Source organism: Carlito syrichta, unplaced genomic scaffold, assembly GCF_000164805.1.
Source record: "Carlito syrichta isolate Samal-C Ts95f unplaced genomic scaffold, Tarsius_syrichta-2.0.1 Scaffold308194, whole genome shotgun sequence".
Classification (NCBI taxonomy): Eukaryota; Metazoa; Chordata; class Mammalia; order Primates; family Tarsiidae; genus Carlito; species Carlito syrichta.
In genome coordinates, this window is record NW_007252290.1 from 259,125 (window position 1) to 267,139 (window position 8,015).

Genomic DNA, 8,015 nt, shown 5'->3' on the forward strand with positions numbered 1-8,015 from the left:
CCACTCATCTCAGCCTCCCAAAGCGTGGGATTACAGGCTGAGCCACCGAGCCCGGCTACAGTCTCAATTTCTTTACGTGTAAAGTGGGGTCAATGATGCTTCCCTCACAGACTTATTGTGTGGAATCTATGGGATAATACATGTAAGCATGCCCTTTGTCCTCTTCTTGGGGGCAAGGAAGAAGAGAGCCCCTCTTGTGGAATTAACATTGAGAGACCTCTCTAGTCCCACCACTACCAGCCATTTTTCTTTCTGAATTAGATCGACACCAGCGTCCTCTTTTATTTCTTTGTCTTGGATTGTGTTTCATACATGGAAGGGTAAGAACATTCCCAAATGCCACTACGAATGACCACAGGGGAGCTATTATAGTATTAGTAACATCTAATGTTTATCAAATAATCACCACTTGTCAGACACAGTTGTAATGGGCTTTACATATATTACCCCATTTAATCCTCATAACAACTCAACAAGGTGGGTAATATCCTAGACGAGGAAGTTGAGGCACAAAAATGTTAAAACAACTTGCCCAGGTAACATTGCTAGAAGTAGGTCAATAAACTCATATTGCAAGGATCCTTAACTTGGATTCTCTGTATCCAATGGCTTTAGGTGTGAACTCCCTGAAAAATATAGGCAAAATTTTGATTGTTGTGCTATGTGCATTTTTATGTGGGCCTTCCTTAGATTCCCAAAGGGGTCCACAGTATCCAAAAGATTTAACAAAGACCACCTTCTCATGGATTGGGGTCAGGATGAAAAAACGAGTTTGGGTATCCACTTGACTCAGCCCTGGGAATTCTGGAAAATTTCTTGAGTGGGAGAGGAGGCATCTCTTTCATGGACTCTGGGGGATACACTGGATGATCTGGAGAGGAGTCTGAGAAGGGGAAGACACCTGCCATGCTTCCCAAGATGAAGGACAACTGCTTCCTCTCCGTGGTTTCCCAAGAGTGGGGAAGCGAGGGTACAACCTTAGTCTAAGGAAGAGGAAGCTTGGAAAGACTGATAAAAGACTGGAAGGGCCCGATATACCATTTCCCCTCCCCTCCCAGCACTAGCAACCTCTCTGCATGACTCCACTCTTCCCACTCCCCTCAGTCTCCTATCCCTCCCCTGGATTCTGTTTCTTCCTCAGACTTCCCGGTCTCCTGATCCCTACACCTCCCCAGTCTCTCTGTAGATGTGGTGACGGCTCTTGCTCATTCCAGATTTCTTCAGTTTCTGTTAACTTTTTTTTTGAGAGCAGGATTTATCAAGAGGACAGGAAAACTCAACAGTGGGAGGGGACTTGAGGGGATTGCTCTCTGTTAACTTTTGTTGAGCGCCTAATGTGTGCTGGACAGAAATTCTCCAGCACTTCCCAAGGCCCCAACTTTCTAAGCTTTTGCCATTTTGATAAAGACTTATGGATTCTTAGACTCTCCGAAAGTGGGAGTTGGGAGGACTTGCCAAAGGCATCTGGAATCTCCTCTCTTGTTATAAAGATGAGGAATATGGAGGCTTTAGGAAATCTCGTAATGTGTGACAGTATAAGAAATACAGATGAAAATGGAAAGTCAAGTCCGGTGTTGGAGTGTCATCTACCTCAACATTCATTCATCTCTGCTAGATGCTAGCACGGGGAAGGGCTGGAAATACAAAAATGGTGAGACTCAGTCCCTGTCTTCAAGGGGCTCCGAGACTATCAGAGCTCTAGTGTTCAGCCCATTCAAAGCACCATCCATGTTGCTTCATTAAAATGAAACCACGGCTTCAGGCTTAAACTGGAGCTTTGGAATTTCTATCATTTTTCTTCTCTAAAAGACAATGATGTGATAATGATGATGATGATGATTTGAGTTGGGATGTCACTTTGTCATCCAGGCTGGAATTTGATGGCATGATCACAGCTCACCATAGCTTTTAGGTTCAGGCAATCCTCCTGCCTCAGCCTCCTGAGTAGCTGGGACTACAGGTGTGTACCACCATCCCCAGTTAATTTTTTTATTTTTTGTAGAGACAAAAACTCATTATGTGCTTAAATTGGGCTCAAACTCCTGGGCTCAAGCAATCCTTCCACCTTGGCCTCCCAGAGTGCCTGGATTACAGGTATAAGCCATTGTGCCCGGCTGTGGGGAAAAAAGAAAGAAAGAAAGAAAGAAAAAAGATGATGATTATTGAGCCATTTTGTAGCTCCTAGGGGGGCCTGGATAACCTAATCAGGGAACCCGACTGATTAGGTTCTCTGGTTTCTGTAGTGTCTCCTGATGGACACATGCCATGGATGTTTGCTGCAGGGTTTCACCCGGGGTTGCAACTCGAGGGCCTTGCCATGGTGGGAGAACTACATTGACAAAGAAGTCCAATGTACCTGGGCCTCAAAGTCCCCTCAGACCCCAGCATGCCCCAGCCCCTGCCAGGCCTCTAATCTTGGGGAGAGAGCCTGGTGCAGTCTGACGGATCTGAGCAGAAGCTGGAGCCCAATCCCGCCAGAGTCCCACGGGGTGTCACGAGGGAAATGGCCTCATTTCTTCTTTGCTTTCCTGACCATTTCTGAAGAGCAGAGGGCCAATGACATGCCACCCCTAGTTTCCTGGCTGCCACCCAGACCTTTCACTCCTTCAAGGAAGGAGTGTATCTTTTTTAGTTACAGGTTCCTGTCTTCGACTTGGAAGGGTGCTGCCTGCCCTGTAGGGCCAGAAACAGGTTTGTGAAATGAATACTTGATCCACTCCCTTACCAGCCAACAGTTTTGCTATTTCTCTCTTTGGAGGACCCATGTAGCGGGGTATGCGGGCTGCCCTGAGGCTAGAGAGAGTGGCTATTGCCGTGAAGAGCTGGGGTCCATGCCCGCAGATCCCCTCGCAAAGCCCACGCCAAGATGGCAGTGCCAGAGAATAGCCACCAGGGAGCGCGCGGCTCTTCTCTAGACTGGTTTCTGCAGGAAGCCTCCCTCCCAGCCCATCTCCTCTTCTTCCCTTAATTAGGTGAGGGAACTTAGATAAACGTCGACAGTGGGAGAGATGCCCAGTGCAATGAAACCCTGGCTTCTTCTGTCCCTGTCCCATTCCCCTAGCTCCCTGCTCCTTTACATCCCACCCCCCTGCTATAAACTAAGAGATCCAGTCTCTAGCCCTTTCTTTAGTCTCCTGAAGGGAAGCTTCCTGCTATCCATCAGCAGCCTGATATGTACTAAGCTAACACCAGGACATAGGTTCATGGGATTTTCAAGGGCATGTATGAATACTTGCATAATCAGTTCAAAGAGGAGAGAAGAGGAACCAGGATTTAAAAAAAACCCCAAAACTTTGCAGAAAGACAATGATTTGAAAGGAAGCGAGGATTCCACGTCAGAGAGATTAGAGGCTTAGCTCCCATCACAGCCCCCTGCGTCCTTAAGTCCTCCTCTCTCAAGACTCTCGTGTCACCCCAGTCTGTGTGTGTCTGCCTTCTGCAAAGCCATGTGGCACTACCTGGTGGTCTTTGTGGCCCTGTTCTACCTTGTGCGCTGGTACTGGGAGAGGCAGGTGGTGAGCCATCTCCCAGACAAATATGTGTTCATCACGGGCTGTGACTTGGGGTTTGGGAAACTGCTGGCCAGACAGTTGGATGTGTGAAGCTTGAGGGTGCTGGCTGTGTGTCTGATGGAGAAGGGGAATGAACAGTTGAGGGGCCAGAAGACAGACGGGCTGGAGACGGTAACCCTGGATGTCACCAAGACAGAGAGCGTTGCTGCAGCTGCCTAGTGGGTGAAGGAGCACATGGGGAACAGAGCTACCACCCAGGGTCTTCAAGTGTGTCTGTTCTTCCCTCAGTGTGAAGGGGACGCCCCCTGTCTGTTCCCTGGGAAGATCCCCAGAGTGTCTTTGGGTTGAAGAAACACTCACTATCTCCTATTTCTCACCTACCAGGCCAGCCTGAGTCCCTTCTCTTTCTAGTCTCTGGCCCCTCCTGACCTTGGAGCGCTCTAGTCTTGAGGAGTGTGCCCTGCTGATAATTTGTCCCCAGAATTCCTCTCTGTAGTCTCCCTTCCTTCACAAGCAGAAGTTTTTTATTGCTTGATGTTGGTTGTCTGGGTGAGGGAAGTGTTGACTTTCTGGAGGGAGTAGAGAAAGGGGTAGTGGGCTCGGGGTATGCATGGTGGGTGGTCCCATGGGCTCAGAACCTCACCTTGCTCTTACCAAGGCCATCATGCTCCACCCAGAGCTAAGACTGTGCCCCTTAACAGAGGAGGACACCAGTGTAAGAACTGGTTTAGGAAGGCACAACTAGTGAGGAGATACCTTTTCTTTCCTCTTTTTTTTTTTTTGAGTTGGAGTCTCACTCTGTCACCTAGACTGGAGTGCAGTGGCCGCTCCCGGCCACCGCAGCCTCAAACTGCTGGGCTCCGGTGATCCTTCCGCCTCAGCCTTCCAAGTAGACGGAATTACAGGCATGCGCTACCACGCCCAGCTGATTTTTTGATTTATTGTAGAGATGAGGTCTCGCTACCCAGGCGGGTCTCGAACCCGCGGGCTCAGGCAATCCCCTCACCTCAGCTTCCCAAAGGCGTGAGATTACAGGCTGAGCCACCGAACCCAGCTCTTTCCTCTTTATCACTACACCAGTTTGTCTGTCTTATTATGGGGGAAAAGAACAGAAATCAGTAGCACTGCTATACATCAGTAGTGACCAAGCTGAGAATCAAATCAAGAACACAACTCCTTTTATAATAGCAGCCAAAAAATGAATATACCTTGGAATATATTTAACCAAGAGGTGAAAGATCTTTACAAGGAGAACTATAAAACTCTGATGAAAGGAACTGTAGACTGGGCTCAGTGGCTCAGCCTGTAATCCCAGCACTTTGGGAAGCCAAGGCGAGTGAATTGCAAGTGAGTTGCCTGAGCCCGTGGGTTCAAGACCAGCCTGGGCAACTTGGCAGAGACCTTGTATCTACAATAAGTAAAAAACTAGCCAGACATGGCAGCGCGTGCCTGTAGTCCAGTTACTTGGAAGGCTGAGGCTGAAGGATCACTTGAGTCCAGCCGATCAAGACTGAGGTGGCCGTAAGCATGCCACTGCACTCCAGCCTGGGTGATGGATGGAGTGAGACTCCAACTCCAACTCCAAAAAAAAAAAAAAAAAAAAAAAAAAGAAAGAAAGAAAGAAAGAAAGAAAGAAAAAGAAACTGTAGATGACACAAACAAATGGAAAAATGTCCCATGTTCATGGGTTGGAAGAATCAACTATATGGTCATAGAATGACCATATTATCCAAAGTAATCTATAGATTCAATGTAATCACTATCAAACTACTAATATAATTTCCTACAGAATTAGAAAAAAAATCTTAAAATTAGTATGGAACCAAAAGAGTCAGAATAGTCAAAACAATCCTAAGCAAAAAGAACAATCCTAAGCAATCCTAAACTGGAAGCATCACATTACCTGACTTCAAATTAGACTACAAGGCTGTGGTAACCAAACAGCATGGTACTGGTATAAGAGCAGACACATGGACCGATGAAACAGAATAGAGAATGCAGAAATAAGCCCAAATCCCTACAATCAACTGATCTTTGACAAAGTAGACAAAAACATACACTGGGGACCAGGTGCGGTGGCTCATGCCTATAACCCCAGCACTTTGGGAGGCCCAAGTGAGAAGATTGCCTGAGCCCAGGGATCTGAGACCAGGCTAGGCAACTTGGTGAGACCTCAGATTTACAATACATCGAAAAATTAGCCAGGCATGGTGGCACAAGTCTGTAGTTCCAGCTATTTGGAAGGCTGAGGTGGAAGGATCGCCTGAGCCCAGCTTGGGTGACAGAGTGAGACTGCAACTCAAAAAAAGGGGAAAAAAAAAATACACTGGGGAAAGGGCACCCTAGTCAACAAATGGTGTTGAGAAAATTGGATAGCTACACGCAGAAAAGTGAAACTTGACCCTTGTCTCTCCCCTTATACAAAAATTAGCTCAAGATGGATTAAATATTTAAGTGTCAGACTTAAACCATAAAAATCCTAGATGAGAAAACCTAGGAAAAACTCTTAGGGAAGCATTATTGAGTGGCGATATATGTTCCTACTGAACAGGACATGGAATTTTCAAAGGCGTGTACGGGCTCTTGCATAAGCAGTTCAGATAGCAGACAGGTGAGACCAAAAGAAAAAATATTGCAGGAAGACAAGATTTGGAACAAAGTGCATACTCTATGCCAGAGAGGCTGGAGGCTTAGCTGCCACCACAGGCCTCTGTGTACTTAGGTCCTCCTCCTCTCTGAAGAGGATACAGACTCTCATTTCACCCCGGTCTGTGGGTGTCTATCCTCTGCAAAGCCATGTGTCTCTACCTGGCAAACCTGTGACCCTGTACTGCCTTGTGTACTGGTATCAGGAGAGGCAGATGAGATACCTCCCAGACAAGTATGTGTTTATCTCCGGCTGTGACTCAGGTTTTTGGACAGACAGCTGAATGCATGAGGCTTGAGGGAGAAGGGGGCTGAACAGCTGAGGGGCCAGACATGAGACAGGCTGGAAATGGGGATCCTTGACATCTCCAAGACAAAGAGGGTTGCAGCAGCCGCCCAGTGGGTGAAGTGGCGCATGGGGGACAGAGGTACCATGCAGCATCCTTAAGTGTGTCTGTTCTCCCTGTGTGAAGGGGACACCCATTGTCTACCAGGAAGTAGGCTGGACTCCAAGAAATCTAAGGAGCGAGACTTGGGTTCTGTTCTCCACCTGCTGCGGGGTGTGCAGCTCCCAGCCCTGCAGACCCTGTGTCTTCCTGTTCCACCTACTCCCCACCCCACACCTATCATGAGGTCCTCACTATTCTAGGGTGTGAACTTGCACCCTAATGTGTCCACATGGCATGGGCACAACACAGAGCTGCTCTCTGATCTTCCCACTGTCCAGGACTCCGAGGCCTGGTGAATAATGTGGCATCGCCATGCCCATGTCCCCTAATGAGTGGCCGACCAAAGAAGACTTTGCGACCATACCAGATGTGAGCCAGTTGGGGGTAAGTGATGTGGCTCTGAACCTGCTGCCCTTAGTGAGGAAGATAAGGGGCCACGTGGTCAATATCTCTAGCATAGCGGGCTGGGTGTCAATTTATGGTGGGGGATACTGGCTCTCCAAGTATGACATGGAAACTTCTCAGACTCCCTCAAGTGTTGGAATTCACTACAACCTTTCTTTCTTTCTCTTTTTTTTTTTTTTTAAAGATGTGGGGTACAGTTCAGGGTTAGGTATACAAATGTTCATTATGCAGGTACCCTTGCGGATAAGGTGTGCCCCTCCCTCCCCGGACAGTTTCCCTCAACTGCCAATCCCACTCCCCTCTCCTGGCAGTTTCCCACTACTGCCAATCCCTTTCTTATAGTATTGTGATAATTGTTCACGGTCCTCTGACGAGTGAGAACATAAGGTACTCTGTTTTTGTTTCTGGGACGGATCACTGAGTATGATCGAGTCTAAATCCATCCAAGTTGCTGCGAAGTCCATATGTTTGTCCTTCTTTATGGCTGCATAGTATTCCATGGTGTATATGTACCCCATATTTTTATCCAGTCCAGCTTCGCTGGGCAGCATGGTTGTTCCATGTTTTTGCTACTGTGAATAGAGCTGCAACAAACATACGTGTGCAGATATCTCTTTGGTAGAACGATCTGAGTTCCTTCGGGTATATTCCCAAGAGGGGGATTGCTGGGTCCTATGGAAGGTTTTCTTTCAGAAGTTGCCACACTGTCTTCCAAAAAGGTTGCACTAGTTTGCATTTCCACCAGCAGTGTAGAAGGATTCCTTTTTCTCTGCATCCTCACCAGCATCTGTTATTGTCTGTTTTATTCATGATGGACATTCTTACTGGGTTAGGGGTTATCTCATTGTGGTTTTGATTTGCATTTCTCTGAGGTTGAGCACTTTTTCATGTGTCTGCTGGCCGCCCACAGTATGGCCTTTCTTGTGTCTTCCTGCTTCTATTTTTCTGGGCAAGACTTTTTCAGACTATTTTCTTTTCTTTCTTTTTTTTTTTTTTTTTTTTG

The 8,015-nt window shown here is 47.3% G+C and overlaps 1 pseudogene; it reads left to right on the top strand.

The window, feature by feature from the left end:
- Window positions 1-3,446: 3,446 nt before the first annotated feature.
- LOC103267664 overlaps window positions 3,447-8,015 on the top strand; it is a 23,986-nt pseudogene continuing 19,417 nt past the window's right edge.